The following is a 19,782-nucleotide window of genomic DNA, read 5'->3' as shown; positions in this document are numbered from 1 at the left end:
TGGATATTGCGCTATATAAAAGCTCAAGTTTTTGTTTTTACCTCTAGGTTAAAAGTAAAAGAGAGCTTTTTTTGTACCTATGTATACACATTTGTCATCGGGATAAATCTCTGTGGTATATAACTAATGGGGAATCGAGGCTGTGGATTAACAAAAAGATATATGTGCATGTAATAAGTGTGTCTATGTATGTGGGCGTACGTGTGTATACACAACTATAATACCAAAATAAATAAAAAATATGAATACATAGATAAATACAAGAATAAACGAATGTAGTGGTGGCATGGATCGACGGAAGTCACTCCACCGTCCCAACAACATCTAACATAATATTGGAATTAAATCTAACTAATACCATTGATAAGCTGGCTTTTTTTTTTATTTATTAAAAAAAAACATTAAAGAGAGGCTGTAGTGTAAAAACAAAAATATTGAAAGATTTAACATTGATATCGGGGAGCACAACTCTTCTTCATTATTTGAAATTATCTTTGCCATAAGAGACTACTATTTTCTTACTAGTTAAACACGATAGTTCACTAGCTACAGTTCGGATACGAGAATACTTGAGTACACCATTTTCGTTCCTTCTGATAAAAGTTAAAAACTCGCCATTTTTACCTCATACATACACTTTCACAAAGATAACACGCGATGGAAAATGTGGATGCTTTTATCATCACATTTATTTTCGCCCGTTGTTTCCCTTTCAGTTAGTTGAATCTCGCTTTCGTATTCAACCCATGATTTCTCACCTTTTGACTGGGAGGGAACTCTCTCTCTCTCTCTCTCTCTCTCTCTCTCTCTCTCTCTCTCTCTCTCTCTCTCCACATCACCTTCTTGTTTCATTAGAATACAGCAAATAGAAAAACGACAGCACTAACTCTGCCGTACTCTGCAGAAAACCCATATTTAAAAATATGGCCAGAAAACTCGTACTTCAAATATCGATCGATTTAAATAACCCTCATCTTGGCAAAAAAAAAAAAAACTCTCAAACCCGGGTTTTCGGCGAATCTCGGGTTTGAGTGTTTTTGCCAAGATGAGGGTCGTTTAAATCGATCGATATTTGAAGGACGAGTTTTCTGGCCAAATTTTTAAATATGTTTTTTTTTTTTTCTCCAGAGTACGGCAGGACTGGGGTTTCGTTGTTCACTTTAACGTTTTGATCCCTTCTTTGCGTTCACTTGTGATGTTGATGTTTTCGTTGAAGTGCTTCCAGTTATATTAATATGGATATCGAAATGAAAAGTGATAGTCTCACCCGCCCCTCCCTTCTGTTTTTTTCTTTTTTTTTCTTCTGTATTTAAAAAAAAAAAGAATCTCTCCTTTTCGTTCTCCTCTACCTCCACCCCCCCTCTTCCCCCCCCCCCCCCCCACTTGAATTCGATGCGAATTTTAAGGGATTACTGATTCGTTTGAAGAGTTGTGTCTGAATCAGGTTTGGATAATTTTGAATGCTTGAAGGTAGTAGTGTATTGGGAAGGGGCGGTGGGATCAGGAACCAATACAGATGTGTGTGTGTGTGTGTGTGTGAGAGAGAGAGAGAGGGAGAGAGAGAGAGAGAGGGAGAGAGAGAGAGAGGGAGAGAGAGAGAGAGAGAGAGAGAGAGAGAGAGAGAGAGAGAGAGAGAGAGAGAGAGAGAGAGAGAGAGAGAGAGAGAGTTTTCCCCCTGGTTACTGTCCGGATCCTCAGCTTTTGAGGGGAGTTTTGTATCAGGACCTCTAATTTATTCATCTATTATTTCTTTTTTTTTTCTTAAATATATATATATATATATATATATATATATATATATATATATATATATATATATATATATATATATATATATATATTTAGAGAATTCTGTTATAGTTTTTCTTGACGTCGTGCAACACCCACGAGCTCTTCTTTCATTGCTCTTAAAATTATGTTGGAAGTAGAATTTGTCTCAATCTTCCTTATCTTCCCTATTCTTGGTCCCTTGTGTTGAAATTTCTCATTTACACTAGACTCATCTATCCCCCCCCCCCCCGCACCCCCACCCTCCCTCTTTTTCTTGTTCTCGTTCTTAATTTTATCCACCCCCCCCCCCCAATAACCAATCGTATTGAGATTAGATTATATAGGAACAAATAGACAAATGCCACCCACCGACCGTTAGTTTAGTTAATATTATATTTTATTTGCATTCCCGACCATCACAGCAGCCTGCCTTACATCGACAAAATACCCTTTTTTGTTTCGGTCAGTAACTATCAAATTAAGTAATTAAGGAGCAGGCACCGGTAGGAGATAAACATCTGAACAAGTGTGTATGAAAGGTGTCAGACAAAGCAAGAAAGAAAAATACATGGAAAAAAAAAACCAAACCATTCCAAAAATTCAGTCAACCTCTACTAGGGGTCGAATCTCAGACCTTCTGATTACCGATCAGACGTGCTACCGTTTACCATGTTCTGACCAATAAACAGAATGTCTGAAGTTCGATCCCTAGTCGAGGTCGACTGATTTTTTGGTATGCTTTTTTTTTCGTGTATTTTTCGTTCTTGCTTTGTCTGGCACCTTTCATACACACTTGTTCAGATCTTGATCTTCGGTCAGTCAAGGTTTTCTTTATAAGTATGTTCATGTATGTTCCCAAAAGGTGGAGGGTTAAGGGTAGTGATAACTTTCGTGTCGGGGATCATAAAAATAATTAGGCCACTTTTCCTGAGCTATTATACAGATCAATTTGGTTTCGTTGATAGCTTAAAACCGACATGTACATAATTATAACATAATATACAGGTCTGACATCCGAACCCACTTGTGGGCCTAGTTACATATTGTTGTAATGGACAATATTTCGCGTCATTTTTAATTTATTTTTTTTTTGAGATTTCCATTACAACAATGAGCCCATAAGGAATTGTGTTATCAGACCTGAAAATAAGTGCACGTCGTTTTAAACGGAATATTTCCTGCCTTCCTCTTTTAAAATAAAACATAACAAAATGAAAAGAAAAAGACTTGATGAATATAATTAAAAGCAAGTGTCCGAACCGCAGCGGAAATTGTAACGAAATCTGAGTCCACGGACCAAATATTTCGAAAGGATTACCCCCATCCCCCCCTACACACACACACACACACACACACACACACACACACACACACACACACACACACTTTATGATTTCCCATTGCTAGTTGTTTCTATAATATTCATTTGTTGTAGGCCTTGACTGACGTATGATGATAATCATTTCTGATCTAGAAATTCCTTTTCTCCAAAAGTAGCCAACCCTTCTTTTTTTTCACGTTTCCTCTTTGGAACACGATCTACAAAATTGGCCCCTTTCATGTCGTATTATCTAGAGCTGCCAACCCTCTATGTTCCAAAAGTGGAAACAGAAGGTCAGAAAATAGGAATTTTGACACAAAATAATAGGAATATCTTAACAATGGATAATTCTGTATCAAAATGACCACCAACGTTGCCACCAAACACATAAAGACAGTATTCGGGCACAGCTGGCAAAACTACATATCACATGTATTGGGTAATGGAATGGGGGAAGGGAAAGGAGTGCAATTAATTTTTCTATTTAATTCCATTTTGATAATCATTTTTTTAAAAATTCACCTTTTTTAACCCCCACCCACCCCCATCCCCACCCACACTCCTCTTTTTTTTTTCTTCTTACCATACATCATCATTATTATTTTTGAAAATCGGACTTTTAGAGACAATACCGGAATTGTAAAAAAAAAAAAAAAAAAAAAAAAAAAAAAGGAAGAGTGAAAATAGGAATGATTCCGCCGAAAGCGGAAGAGTTGGCAGTTATGCATTATCACTGCTTCTCTTCCCCCTTTTCTCCTCGTCGATTTTTCTTGGGGTTTTTTTTTTTTTTTCATTTTTCTTCTTTTTTTTTTTTTTGAAATTCCTCCTTCTTGTATCTTCCATTATAACATCTTTTTGGCCATTCCGCTTCCATAATAGGATGTCCCGATTTCCTCTCGTCTTCCATTGATTTTACGAGGTGATTATGTTGGAACTAATGGAGTTTTGAAGTAGCTCATTTTGCTGCGATGTCGGGCCCTTGCTTGCTTGTTGATGATGTCCGTGTTATATTATTATTATTATTATTATTATTATTATTATTATGTCATTATTATTTATATTCTTTATATTATTATTATTATTATTATTATTATTATTATTATTATTATTATTATTATTATTATTATTATTATTATTATTATTATTATTATTATTATTATTATTATTATTATTATTATTATTATTATTATTATTATTATTATTATTATTATAACTGAGTGAGATGAGATCTGTGGTGTATATCATATTGGATTTGAATTGATGATTATCATTTAGATTAAGATTTTTTTTAAAAATAAAAAAAAATTAACACCAATAAACAAGAAAATAAAAAGGCAGCAAAATTAAGGAAAAAAAAAAATAAAAGAAATAATCACCAAAAAAAAAAAAAAAAATAAATAAAAGAAAAGAAAAAAGAGAGAGATAGATAGATAGTTAGGGATAGACAGATAGATGAGAGAGAGAGAGAGAGAGAGAGAGAGAGAGAGAGAGAGATGCAATCTAAAGATGTTAGATTTATTATTAAAACAAAACAATGCATAATAAACAAAAACAAACGAGCAGGAAACAAAACAAAACAAAAAAACAAACGAGCAGGAAACAAAACAAAAACAAAAGATCAGGAAACAAAACAAAACAAAAACAAACTAGCATGAAACAAAACTAAACAAAAATAAATGAGTAGGACACAAAGCAACTAAAAAAAAAAAAAAACACCAAAAAAAAAAAAAAAAAAACCCCACACAAAACAAAACAAAAATAAACGAATTCTAAGAGGGGGCATTTACTTAGTGACAAATTGGAGGTAACAATTCAGTAAAGGCCGGGTTGAGTTGCTTTTTTGATTTTTTTTTTCAGATTGTAAATAATGATAAATAGTACAGGGTCTTTTTGTTTTCATCAGACCTGTCAATTTTACGATTTTCGCTTTAAACAAACAAACAAAAAAAAAAAAAAAAATAAAAAAAAAAAAAGAAAAAAGACCGGACATTAACCTTCTCGGCTTAGAAATTAAAATTTATTATCAGACATTATAAATAGTATGCGCTTGGCTATGGAGGTCATAACATTGCCACCAGGAAGTATAACGGACCCCCACACAAAACTCTGTGTAACCATTGCCTTTTATAGTCTGGATGATACATTTAAGTGAGACTTACTCATAAACTCAGTTTTTAACCGTTTTCTAAAAATACGTGGATTTTCAATATTTTTAGTTTCAATGGAGTTACACAATCGGGGGGGGGGGGGGGGGTGCATGGTGGTCAAAGGATTACTCATGAAAAACTAACGATTTTGGGGGCTCCCTTAGGAGATTTAAATTAACAGATCTTAATTTTTGACTATATTAAAAAAAAAAAACAGAATAGATAATCATGATTCATCCACACTCTACACGTTGCATCCAAGCGTATTTTCCAGGAGACGCAATCGTGACGGTTAGGAGGCACGTGCCGATGATAGTGTTCGTATTTCCACTTCATTGCGTAGATGATTGAAAATTAAGACACGCTATCATTTCGCCTCCATTCATTTCCTACTCTTTGGCGAGTGCGTCTTCGAGTGGGTTTTTATTAAGGTTATGTTTCAACTTCATTCTTTCTGGCACCATCGAAGATTGAGATATTAGATAGGATAAGTTGTTTGAACCTGGTGTATTGATGCTGTGCGTTTCGTTAAAACACGCACAACATCCGTCAGCCGAATATAAGGAATACCAACACACAAAACTATGTGTAAAACCTTAAAGGTTTATAGTCTGATTAAGAAATTTAGTGAGCGCTACTCATAAAATGGCTGGCTAAAAACAAGAACAAAGAGCTGAGTGACGTCAGTTTCGTTCCTTCTACTTCTATAGATAGTTCGAAGATGACGTCACTCAGGTCTTTGTTATTGTTTTTTGCCATCCGCGTTTATGAGTAATGCTCACTGAACTGCATTAACCCGATATAAACGTTCAAGGATACACACAGTTTTGTGTGTTGGTCCGCTATACTTCCGGATGGCAATGTTATGAGCTTCTTAGCCAAGCGCATACTATCTATACAAAATAGACTACATGTTGTACTCATGAAATTATGAAAGGTAGCAAACAAGTTCCCTTTATAATACGAGTGGATCAACGATTTGTCGAGTTATTCAATAGCGATTAATATAATGTTTTAACTAACAAGGCTTTGTTAGGGGCAGGTCGAGCGGAACTGTTGTAGCCTGCAGACATGATTTTCCATAAGCAGACCTACCTCGTATTACGAATAATTAGTAGAAATACGAATTTTTGTCTCCAGCTACAGAGCTGCATAGGTCTCTTTGACTCAATAAATCATGTTGAGAAGGAAAGTCTAGCTCCTTAGCACCTATAGATAGAACAAAGATGACGTCACTCAGTTCTTTGTTATTGTGTTTTGCCATCCGCGTTTATGAGTAATTCTCACTAAACTGTATTAACCGGACTAAAGATAGTTCAAAGATGACGTCACTCAGGTCTTTGTTATTGTTTTTTGCCATCCGCGTTTATGAGTAATGCTCACTGAACTGCATTAACCCGATATAAACGTTCAAGGATACACACAGTTTTGTGTGTTGGTCCGCTATACTTCCGGATGGCAATGTTATGAGCTTCTTAGCCAAGCGCATACTATCTATACAAAATAGACTACATGTTGTACTCATGAAATTATGAAAGGTAGCAAACAAGTTCCCTTTATAATACGAGTGGATCAACGATTTGTCGAGTTATTCAATAGCGATTAATATAATGTTTTAACTAACAAGGCTTTGTTAGGGGGCAGGTCGAGCGGAACTGTTGTAGCCTGCAGACATGATTTTCCATAAGCAGACCTACCTCGTATTACGAATAATTAGTAGAAATACGAATTTTTGTCTCCAGCTACAGAGCTGCATAGGTCTCTTTGACTCAATAAATCATGTTGAGAAGGAAAGTCTAGCTCCTTAGCACCTATAGATAGAACAAAGATGACGTCACTCAGTTCTTTGTTATTGTGTTTTGCCATCCGCGTTTATGAGTAATTCTCACTAAACTGTATTAACCGGACTAAAGATAGTTCAAAGATGACGTCACTCAGGTCTTTGTTATTGTTTTTTGCCATCCGCGTTTATGAGTAATGCTCACTGAACTGTATTAACCTGACTATAAAGGTTCATGGATACACACAGTTTTGTATGTTGGTCCGTTATACTTCCGGATGGCAATTTTATGAGCTTCTTAGCCAAGCGCATACTATCTATAGACGTTCAAGGTTACACGTGGTTTTGTGTGTTGGTCCGTTATACTTTGGGATGGCAATGCTGTGAGCTTCTTAGCCAAGCGCATACTAGATATTTATATTCAAGACTTTGTGGAGCATTTTTGGATGATGCTGAGAGAAAAAAATGTTTTATTTCAAAGGCTGTTTAAAGTGAATTTTTCTTCTTTTTTTTTTTCCCCCATTTGAAACCACGAAGTTTTGAAACTTGAAGTTGGCAGCTCGGCACAAGGTGTCACCGCCGTTTTACGTGCGGCGATCCTTTTGGTTTCTATAATGTTTGTGATATTGATTATTAATTTTTTTTCTTTATTTGATCCTTTTTGTAACGCCTTAATTGTTATCATTAGTTTTTGGCTCTCTAATTCAAAAATAATATTTTAAAGAGTTGTTAGCTGTATTCCAAGAGGCTATTGATGCTATGCGTTTAGGTAAAATACTCACATCATCCGCCAGCCAGATTAAACATAATTTATATATCGACACGCCAAATTGTGTGTAGCCTTTAACGATTAGTGAGAGCTGATCGTTTAAATGGCTGTCTAAAAACAATTACAAAGAGCTGAGTGACGTCAATTTCGGTAGCTCAACGGGACGATGTATCATTTTGTAACAAAAATCAGGCGATATGAGAGTTATCATTCTCACCGACGTGCACTTATTTGCAGGTCTGATGACCCAATTCTTTATGGGCTCATTGTTGTAACGGAAATCTAAAAAAATAAATAAATGAAGCATAATATTATCCATTACAACAATGTTAAACTAGGCCCATGAGTGGGATCGGATTGTCAGAACTGCATAATATGTGCACGTCGATTCTCACCCATGAATGGATTCCATTTTTTTTTAAACTGAAAAGAAAAAAAATCGAATAAAAGAGAAAAAGACTCGGTTTGAAAATACCATTTCTATCAAACCCCCTCCAGCTTGTGGGCATTGTTGAATTCACCAGGCATTTCACAGTACAATAACCAAACTGTCAATTTCTATACATTGTCATATTGATTGTATTCGTTCTCTTTGATAGTCGCTGTTGCTACCACTGTTACTATTAATAGACACCTAGATAACCACGCCTCTCGGACAGTCGTCATGATGTCAACAATGGCAGTGTTTGGTAAACATAGCGTACTGCACACGTTTTGCTATCGATGGTGTTTGTGTAAGTAAAATACTCGTACTGTTCTACCGCTTGATCAATAGAACCAACACACTTTGCAAAGTCCCAGGTTTGAGTGTTTTTGCCAAGATCTCGAGCTAAGAAACTCATAAAATTGCCACCCGGAAGTATAACGGACCAACAACACACAAACCTCTTGTGTAACCTTAAACGTTTACAGACTGGTTAATGCAGTTTAGTGAGAATTAATCACAAACATGATGGCAAAAATAAAATAAAAAAAAAAACCCCAAACAAAACAATAACAAAGGCCTGAGTGTAAACATTTTCATATTGATTATATTCGTTCTTTGATAGTCGCTTCTGCTACCACTGTACTGTTACTATTAATTCCGGTTATTTCATTTAGCACAACGGCTGATATCAATCTATCCTTGATTTATTTATACATTTGAAAGTTGTTTAATTTATCACGACCATCTTTTCCCAGCTTTATCGCAATGATGTGATCTACAGGTGTTTAGATTTTAGACGCTTGATCACTTTATGGTCGACCTCGACTGACTTTTTTGGGGATGTTTTTTTTTTCTTGTATTTTTCTTTCTTGCTTTGTCTGGCGCCTTTCATACACAAATTTTCAGATCTTTAAATTGGACACTGTCTCTTTATCTGCTTTTTTTTTCTTTTAAAAATACATTTAAGTTTTATTTTATTAATATGGCATAGTGTTAAATTGAAGATGATGTTAACCCAGGGGTTTACAATCTTCATAACAATTGTTATTGTTATACTCCTCCCCCCTTTTACCCCGCAAAACAAAACAATGTCAAAAAAAGTCTTTTTTTTTAGGGAAAAAATGAAGGGAGGAAAATTCCAAAAATCGACCGACACTGTTTATATAGTAAACGTTTTCTCACCAAAATCAATAAAAGACTCAAGGACAAATATAGACTCCTATGTTAGATTTAATTTACACCACGTGAAAAGCCCATGGTATTGATCGCCATTTCGAAGACATCTGTACCTTAATCAAGGGACTGAACTCTTTAAAACGTCAAAAATTAACTCCCTTAGTCTTTACCGCGTACTCGTCTATACGCCTGTTATTTTCTCCACCATAGTTGTTTGATTTGTTTCCTTAATTAATCGGTGTAGAGTTCAGCGGTCATTCTAGGGCTTTGTGGGAAGGGCCGATGGTTGGTGGTTAACTTGGTAGTGGAGAGCCTGAGGACTTGACGGACCTTGTCAAGGCTCTAGACCAGAGCTGCCTACTTGAAATTTCAAAATTCGTAGTTTTCAAAGGAAAAAAGAAAAAAAAGTCACTTTAAATAGCTTTAAAAATAAATAATTTGCATTCAGCATAGTCCAAAAATGCTCCAAAGACCTGAATATAGGTTCTAAAAAAACTAAAATTTCCTTTTCAATAAGATGTATTGAGTCAAAGAGGAGAATGCAGTTCTGGAGCTGGAACCAAAAATTCGTATTTCTACGACTTTTTTGACTTTTTCGTAGTACTGGGCAGGTCTTCTTTGTGGGAAGGGCCGATGGTTAGTAGTTAACTTGGCAGTGGAGAGCCTGAGGGCCTGGTGGACGTTGTCAAGGCTCTAGACACCCTCGACTTGGTGAGAGTAAATATATAATACAAGTAGTATTGTGATTGTGAAATGGCATAACAACAGAAGGCAAGGTGTTAGCTGCTTGCTTTAGAATGACCAACCTCTAATTTGACAATTTGTGAAAAGACAACAAAAGTCGCGCTAATTTGTCGTTTTGTGATATCGTGTGGTCATTCAGTCTTCTACGATTGGTTGACAGAGAAAGTTAAGGGATGGTCTTTTCTTAAATGTTTTCTTTAGGAACGTAACGTTGCGTTTACTAGACATAATTCTGTGGCTTACTGAACTGTCGTTCGTTGTCCATATCGACAGGTTAGGGGTTTGTGTTAATATTTAAGATAAACGGTAAACTTACCAACTAAACATATGCCAATAAGAAAAAAGGACAACAAACAAAAACAAAAACACCCCAAAACAAATAAACCAAAAAAAAAAAAGAAACAAACAACCAACAACAACAAAAAACCCCACAAAAAACCCCCCAACAAACAAAAACCCCCCAAAACAAAACAAAACAAAAACTACGAAGTAAAAACAAACAAAAAATCGATTACGTTTGTTACCCCCCTTTTCTTTCTTTCTTTTTTTTACTTGTTTAAAAAAAAAGGTCTTGAAAATCGTGTCCAGCAGTCTTTAAGGCCTGAAACAACTCTTGACCAGGCCCTATAATATGTTTAATATTATATATCCCTACAAGTCCTCACAATGACCCTGGAATATACCACAAAGTTCTCGTCCCTGCAGTCGACTGTAGTATAAATGTCTTACAGGTTGAGCCTTTCCCAACAACATTACATTGTCAATCATACCAGACCGGTCTAGTACTACGAAAAATTCGTAGAAATACGAATTTTTGGCTCCAGCTTTAGAACAATTTGGCTTCATCTACAGAACAATATTCGCTTCTTTGACTCAATAAATATTCTTGAACACGACAGTTAAGTTTCTTAGAATCCATATTCATGAGTTAGGGGCATTTTTCGATCATGCTGAGGACAAAAGATATATTTCTAAAGCTATTTAAAGTGACTTTTTCTTTTTTTTTCCTTGGAAACTACAAATTTTTTAAGTTTCAAGTTGGCAGCTCTGAACATTAACATACTAATCCAAAACCAATAAATAAATTGAAGGTACTTTAAAGTGTCCAACAGGGCTTTGAGAACAGTCGACCGGTCAAAAAATGGAGGAGGCGATCGGGTGACCACTGAGGGGGGGGGGGGGGGGGGGGGGGGGGGGTGGAGGGGGGGGGGGGGGGGGGGGGGGGGGGGGGGGGGGGGGGGGGGGGGGGGGGTGGGGGGTTGGGGAGGTGGGTGTGGGGTGGTGGGTGTGTGTGGGGGGGGGGGGAGAGAGAGAGAGAGAGAGAGAGAGAGAGAGAGAGAGAGGAGAGAGAGAAGGTTAGTGAGGGGGGGTGATGATGGAGAGAGAGAGGAGATAGAGAGATGAGGGGCTTGGGTGGGAAGTGTCGATAGAGAGAGGGGTGGGAGGAGGTAGAGTAGAGAGAGAGAGAGAGGAGAGAGAGGAGAGAAGGGGGGGGGGGGGAGGGGGGGGGGGGAGGAGGGGGGGGGGGGAGAGAGAAGAGAGAGAGAGAGAGAGAGAGAGAGGAGAGAGAGAGAAAAGAGAGAGAGAGAGAGAGAGACGTTGTCATCCCCCCCCCCCCCCCCAACACACACACACACACACAAAAGAAAATCTTTTTGAAAGAGGAATAAGGAAGACAAAAAATGTTATCTTCAAAATCTTGTTCTCTGATAATAATCATATGCTCTTTCATTTAGGTGTTCCGTTTCATGGGCGCTTTCAGATCAGATTGGCTTTGATCTGTAGCCAAAACATATCTAAGGGGGAGCGACTCGGCAGAGCGCGTCTGTCAGGTCTATTGTTTAGGTCCGTGTTTAATTGGATTGAGTTCAAGGCGGACGGCCTTGGTTGAGATGCAAAATTATACACTTTCATTATGAAAGGACTTTTGGACTCAGGTTCTCCCTTTTAACAGGGACAGCGTGGCTCAGCGGTATGGTCTTCGCTTCGTATCCGAAAGGTACCGAGCTCGACTACCCGCCGCGCTGTGTGGCCTTGATTGAGCAAGTCACCTTGCCTCAGCTGACGCCTGGGTTATTCCAGTCTTCTCTTGGAATAGACCCTAAAGAAAAAGGTTCCCTCATGGATTAATAAAGGGAATTATTATCATTATTATTATTATTATTATTATTATTATTATTATTATTATTATTATTATTATTATTATTATTATTATTATTATTATTATTATTATTATTATTATTATTATTATTATTATATTGTTATTATTATTTATTATTATTATTATTATTATTATTATTATTATTATTATTATTATTATTATTATTATTATTTTATTATTATTATTATTTAACCAGTGTATTGCCGTAGTCTGGAAAAACACGTATTTTAAAATTTGGCCAGAAAGCTCGTCTTTCAAATATCGAGCGATTTAAATGACCATTATCTTTGCTAAAACTCTCAAATCTGGGACTTTGTGTTTGTCTTCCTTAGTCCCAGAGTTGAGAGTTTTTGCCAAGATGAGGGTCATTTAAATCGATCGATAGTTGAAGGACGAGTTTTCTGGCCAAATTTTAAAATACTTTTATTTTCCTCCGACGTACGCAGTTAACTGGTTAAGAAGAAATGCAATATTACTATTACTCCAAAGGATACGTTTTACAAAAATAATATGGTTTGAAAACTCGTCCTTCACACACCAGTCGAGTAGGATTTGTCATAGATGATGAAAAGGCATGTATTTGGTAGTGTGTGTGTGTGTGTGGGGGGGGGGGGGGGGGGGGGGGGGGGGGGGGGGGGTGGTGCAAGACAAAGTGAAATGTGAACAACGCAACTTCTAGATTATATATGTTTTTGTTGTTGTTGTCTTTTAAAAATCTGATTGTAAAGAAAAGACAAAGAGAAATGTGAATAACGCAAATTCTAGACTATTTGTATTCTAGACTATTTGTTTTTGTTGTTGTTGTCTTTTAAAAATCCGATTGTAAAGAAAAGAAAGATCTGTATGAAGCTAAATGCACGATTTCCACAAGTTGTCACTTTAAATCGTCAAAGAATTGACGCAGTAGTCCTGTTCCTTTAGGTCACACATCAACTTATGAGTGAATAACAAAGTAATATTTTCTCATATTTTCCTCTGAAAGTTTGGTTAGAAAATCTAAAACTAAAGGGAAAAAAATTAATCTGAATTTGGCAAATGCCCCGTTCTAAGAAGCTAGATTTTCCGTCCCAACAAGATTTATTGAGTCAAAGAGACCTATGCAGCTCTGTAGCTGGAGACAAAAATTTGTATTTTTACGATTTTTTCGTAGTACTCCGCAGGCCTGCTTGAGCTTCATGGTCGTATAGATAGTATGCAGATGACGTCACTCAGGCCTTTGTTATTGTTTTTGCCATCCGCGTTTGTGAGTTGTCACTAAACTGTATTAACCAGACTATAAAAGTTCATGGTTACACCGAGTTTGTGTGTTGGTCCGTTATACTTCCGGATGGCAATGTTGTGAACTCCTTGGCCAAGCGCATTCTATCTATAGCTGTTTCTACACGCTTATATTACACATCTGAGTTGTTTCTACACTCTTATATTACACATCTGAGTTGTTTCTACACGCTTATATTTCACATCTGAGTTGTTTCTACACGCTTATATTACACATCTGAGTTGTTTTTACACGCTTATATTACACACCTGTAAGTAAGGACTACGTCTGCCACCGGATTAATTAATATTCATAAATTAAAGACAAACAAGTGTAAACAAAGCGACGACATCATACATAAGACGCTGTCGCCTCGCCGAGGTATTCGACGATGGAATAATTGAGCTTTTTTTTATTATTTTTTTTTTAAATTTTTTTATTTATTGAGCTTTTTTATATAGGGCAATATCCACTAAATGTGCTCAAAGCGCTTTACAATGGGTCCCTGGTCAACAACAACATTTAACATGTAGGACGGGACATGCCGCCTGTTAGGCGATATAACAATTTTTCGGACAAAGACAACGCTGTTAACGGCCAGGTACTCATTTTACACCTGAGTACGGTGAGAGAATGTGAGTAAATAGTCTTTTCCAAGGACTCAACTATGCGCCGAGCGAGGCTCGAACCCAGGACCTTCCGATCCGAAAGCGAGTGTCATACCACTTGACCACATAGCCGCACAAATACAGATATTCTCTCAATCAATCGGCCCATGTCAGACGTGTCACCCATTCTATAGAAATGGAAATGGAGGCCCGAGCATACAAATTGGATCCCGCATGCATCTATGAACAACTGTTTTGTGGACAGAGAGAGAGAGAGAGAGAGAGAGAGAGAGAGAGAGAGAGAGAGAGAGAGAGAGAGAGAGAGAGAGAGAGAGGAAGGGGAGATAGATAGATAAGAGAGAGAGAGTGTGTGTAGACCTGTAAATTCTCAGTCAATTAACTGAAATCAGTCAATTCGTCAAATTCAAATATTTTTAAAAAGGGAAGAAAGAAATGAATAAAGAAAGAATTCATGAATCGTAGTCGATTGACTGTAAAGTTAACTAGGAATGTTCCACAGCCCCACGCATAGCTCATGGGCCGTTTATATTAATGATGGATATATATTGCCAAGGCTAAGCGACGCTTTTTAGAATTGCCGTGTCTGAACACACCCCAGTGTATTTTCACACAGCCTTCGTGACATTATTTTTTCACTTTCGAAACCTGTCGTAGCCAATTTTAACTGAGCCGCCGAGCGATAAATTTCACTGTTTCGTCTAAGCCAAAATTGACCACATTTACTTGAAGGACAGGAAAAGTATGAGAAAGAAAAATTCGAAACACCGGAAGTTCGTTATGTAGACACCTTCAAATCGAAAGTTAAATGATTGCTACAAGCACAGCTCGATTACCTCATGTTGTAAACAAACTGGTTGACCGTTTCTAAGTTTCTTCACTGATTGGGTACCTAATTACAAGGAACAATGGTAAGTAGCCTAATTAATTCCCTCGCAATTTAGTTTTCTGCCATTGCTTTGCTCAAGTGAGCTTGCTGGTTACCTTTCATTTTGATTCTTTGGATTTTACCGCTACGACGAATTACGAAGAGTTTCAGTTTCAGTCAATTTTTATAGAGCTCATTTACAGGTCTAAGTGAGAGAGAGAGAGAGAGAGAGAGAGAGAGAGAGAGAGAGAGAGAGAGAGAGAGAGAGAGAGAGAGAGAGAGAGAGAGAGAGAGAGGGAGAGACAGAGAGGAAATGTGATCTTGTTGTTTGACTTGTTTCGCTCGGCGTATGGTTGAGTCCTTGGAAAGGCTCTTTACTCACATTCTCTCACCGTACTTAGGTGTAAAATGAGTACCCGGTCTTTTTAACAGCGTTGTCTCTGTCGGGAAAAGAATGTAATATCGCCTAACAGTCGTCATGCCTCGTTCTACATCTTACGTGTTACGTGGGACTCGAACCCAGGACCTTCCGATCCGAAGGCAAGTGTCATACCACAAGACTACATTGACGCACAACTTATTGGAAATGGAGGTGTACTGAGATGGAAATACATTCTCTTGACAAAATTCTATATGTCATTTATTTATTTGTTTATAACATAGGTAGTTTGCTCACAAAATTGCCATCCGGAAGTATAACGGACCAACACAAAACTATGTGTAACCTTGAACGTTTATAGTCTTATCTGGTTAATACAGTTTAGTGAGAATACCTCATAAACGCGGATGGCAAAAAGCAATAACAAAGACCTGTGTGACGTCAACTTCTATATATATATATTATATATATATATATATATATATATATATATATATAATATATATATATATATATATATATTTAATATATTTGTTTATGTATTTAAAAAATAGAAATAGTTCTTTCATCACAAATCTCACAAAGCATGAAAATGTATGATGCACAGAAAATCTCCTTTGTCTGTCGTGCGATGCTGATGAAAGGACGAACGCCCAGCTGCTGTTGTGGGGGTACTTATTCCTCTCTTAACTCAAGTAGAAAAGGCATCTCCATAAAATTCCCAATCTGTGGCCTCATAAACCGTGTCTGATATCACAGGTAGAGAGTAGCTAGAGAAGTCCCGAGGGCAAGGAAGGGTGGAATGGTTGTTGATTCTCAGCGCTCAAACGGCTCAGGTAAAAATAGGCGAATTGCAGACCTGCCTAGTCCTACGAAAAATTCGTAGAATAACGAATTTTTGGCTCCAGTTACAGAGCTACATTCGACTCTGTGACTCAATAAATTTTGTTGAAAAGGAAAAGTTAGTTCCCCGGATCCTATAGATAGTATTCGCTTGGCTAAGAAGCTCACAACATTGCCATCCGGAAGTATAACGGACCAACACACAAAACTGTGTGTATCATGAACGTTTAAAGTCAGGTTAATACAGTCCAGTGAGCATTACTCATAAACGCGGATGGCAAAAAAAAAAAAAAAAAAAACAATAACAAAGACCTGAGTGACGTCATCTTCGAACTATCTATAGATAGAATGCGCTTGGCCAAGGAGTTCACAACATTGCCATCCGGAAGTATAACGGACCAACACACAAACTCTGTGTAACCATGAACTTTTATAGTCTTGTTAATACAGTTTAGTGAGAACAACTCACAAACGCGGATGGCAAAAACAATAACAAAGGCCTGAGTGACGTCATCTGCATACTATCTATATTCAGGACTTTGAAGCATAATATGTGGATCATGGTGATTGTAAATTATTGATTTGTAAAGCTATTTATAGTGACCTTTTCATCCCCCCCCCCTCCTCTGGATACTACGAGTTTTTAACATTTCAATGGGCAGCTCTGTATTTGAATATTGTGTGGAATGGGTTCAGCAGCTCAGGTAGGGTAGCACGTATGTTGTTAATGTGTAGTAGGTATGTTCTTGTAGTGGTGGTGTTAGAAAAGGGGGTCAATGGTATAGTGTGTTCGACTTGTTATATAGTATCAATGCGATGTGCGTCCGTGTGTGTGTGTGTGTGTGTGTGTGTGTGTGTGTGTGTGTCCGTGCGTGTGTGTGTGTGTGTGTGTTTTTATCTGTGTGTCGTCGCCTTTTATTTTGAAATGTTTGGTCTTTCTGAGTGCGGCATTGACTAGTTAAATGCCGTACTCTAGAAAAACGCGTATTCAAAAATTTGGCCAGAAAACTAGTCCCTCAAATATCGATCGATTGAAATGACCGTCATCTTGGCAAAAACTCTCAAACTTGGGACTGAATAATGACTTCACTAAGTCCCAGGTTTGAGAGTTTTTGTCAAGATGCGGGTCGTTTAAATCGATCGATATTTGAAGGACTTCTGGCAAAAAAAATTTAATACGTGTCTTTCCAGAGTTTGGCGGTTGACAGGTTAAAGAAGAATGATTGGAGTGAGAGATGGGGTGGTGGTGATAAGATGGAACGTGGAAAGCCGAGCTGGCTACGGTTTGAGACCTGTGACAAGATTGTGATACTTGATCATTATCATATATTTCTGAGATGTTGATGTACTGGATACATGTACCTACCCACTGATTGGAGGGTAGATGTACAGTCTGAGGAATGGACATGCAAAAATAGAGAATGGGGAGGGTGGATAGACGGGTGAAAGAGTGAGTGTATGTGGTGTGTGTGTGTGTGTGTGTGTGTGTGTGTGTGTGTGTGTGTGTGCACTGATAGGAGTGTGGATGGATAGTCGTTCGAATAGACAGTTAGATGGATGGACATGCAAGAATAGAGAAAGGGGAGGATGGAGAGAGGCGTGAAAGAGTGAGTGTATGTATTGTGTGTGTGTGTGTGTGTGTGTGTGTGTGTGTGTGTATGTGTGTACACCGTTAGGCCACGGTTTGAGACCGGTGATACTGATACTGGATACAGGTAACTACGCTGATAGGGGTGTGGAATGGACATTCTGACGAATGGACAGATAGATAGATGGACGTGTAAGAATAGAGAATGGGGAGGGTGGATAGAGGGCTGAAAGAGTGAGTGTGTGTAGTGTGTGTGTTTGTGTGTGTGTGTATTCACTGATAGGCGTGTGTGGATGGCAGTCTGACGAATAGACAAATAGATGGGCATGTAAATAGAGATTAGGGGAGAATGGAGAGGGGGTTGAAAGAGTGTGTGCGTGTAGAGAGAGAGAGAGAGAGAGAGAGAGAGAGAGAGAGAGAGAGAGAGAGAGAGAGAGAGAGAGAGAGAGAGAGATTTTCGCAGACCTGCCAACTTGAAATATGAAAAATTCGTAGTTTTCAGGAGTAGTAACAACACAGTAGACATTATAGCTGTCTTTAAAATTCACCAACCTGTCCATGATACGTGAAAAGTATGCTTTTAACTCCTTTATAGGCTAGCTCTGGCACCAGGAATGGGTTTTCAAGAGGTTTTATAATTCATTAGATTAAAAATCATTAGATAAAAAGTTTTCAGAATGGAGTCAAAAATGTGTGGTTCTACGGAATTTTCGTAGTAGTTGGCAGGTAGGTCTGCATGATGCAGGACAAAGAAGACGAAAACCTACCTCCGGTTAGGACTCGGCCCATGTAGTTACATATTCCTCCTACCTGGTGATTTTCCCGAGCTACCACTGACTACTGACTACCCAAGTGACCGATTTGACCGATTTGTTTTTCTATAGGTACCTACCTACCTACCTCCTATACCTACGTGATAAAAGACTTCATTCATAAACTAGGTACCCCCCCTCCAGTCTCTTGATTTTTACAACGTACAATAACGACCAACCGTTACACCTCGACGTTCTTTTGAATAATATGTTCAGGTGTATAGGGTATGTCAGTAAGTTAGTCCTCAAAGTCGTTGGTTGGTATGTAATAATAATAATAGTAATGATAATAATATAGAGATAGTTAAGGAGGCGTGGGGGGGGGGGGGGGGGGGAAGGGTTCTTTGATATAGATCGGAATCCTTTGATGTGTGTATTTATGATACGAGGGCTGGGTCAGATAATCCTTTTGAATTGGTACTCGGTACTCTTTTCCCCCCCAAGTACTGCCGTACTCTGGAAAAAAAATCATATTTTAAAAATTTGGCCAGAAAACTCGTCCTTCAAATATCGATCGATTTAAATGACCATCATCTTTCCAAAAACTTTCAAACCTGGGACTTCGCAAAGTCTTCCTTCATTCCCAGGTTTGAGAGTTTTTGGCAAGATGAGGGTAATTTAAATCGATCGATATTTGAAGGACGGGTTTTCTGGCCAAATTTTTAAATATGTTTTTTTTTGTCCAGTGTACGGTAGTGTCGTGTGTGGTGGTAATCTCTCTCTCTCTCTCTCTCTCTCTCTCTCTCTCTCTCTCTCTCTCTCTCTCTCTCTCTCTCTCTCTCTCTCTCTCTCTCTCTCCCTTCCTCCGCCAATAGTGTGTGATGGTGACACTTTAGGTATGTTTGAAATCTCTCTCTCTTCCCCCCCCCCCCCCCCCCCCCCCCCCCCCCCTGCCATTATATACCTACTAGGCGAGATTGTTATTAGAACGTCCTCACCCCATTCTCTATCTATCTGTATATCTATCTATCTATCCACTCATCCATCCATCTCCCCCCCCCCCCCCCCCCCCCCCCCCCCCCCCCTCTCTCTCTCTCTCTCTCTATCTCATTTCCAGTGTATGTGTGTTTTTTGTATATGTGTGTGTTTGCGCGTGCGTGTGTGTAACGGGTG

The 19,782-nt window shown here is 38.1% G+C and overlaps 1 protein-coding gene across 1 annotated transcript in view; it reads left to right on the top strand.

The window, feature by feature from the left end:
• LOC144964387 (adhesion G protein-coupled receptor A2-like) overlaps nucleotides 1–19,782 on the top strand; it is a gene marked incomplete in the record, with an annotated part of 86,879 nt that overhangs the window by 21,246 nt on the left and 45,851 nt on the right.

Source organism: Berghia stephanieae, chromosome 2 (assembly GCF_034508935.2).
Source record: "Berghia stephanieae isolate SIO BIC M18660-M18661 chromosome 2, UCSD_Bste_1.3, whole genome shotgun sequence".
Classification (NCBI taxonomy): Eukaryota; Metazoa; Mollusca; class Gastropoda; order Nudibranchia; family Aeolidiidae; genus Berghia; species Berghia stephanieae.
This window is presented reverse-complemented; position numbering and strand designations above follow the sequence as displayed.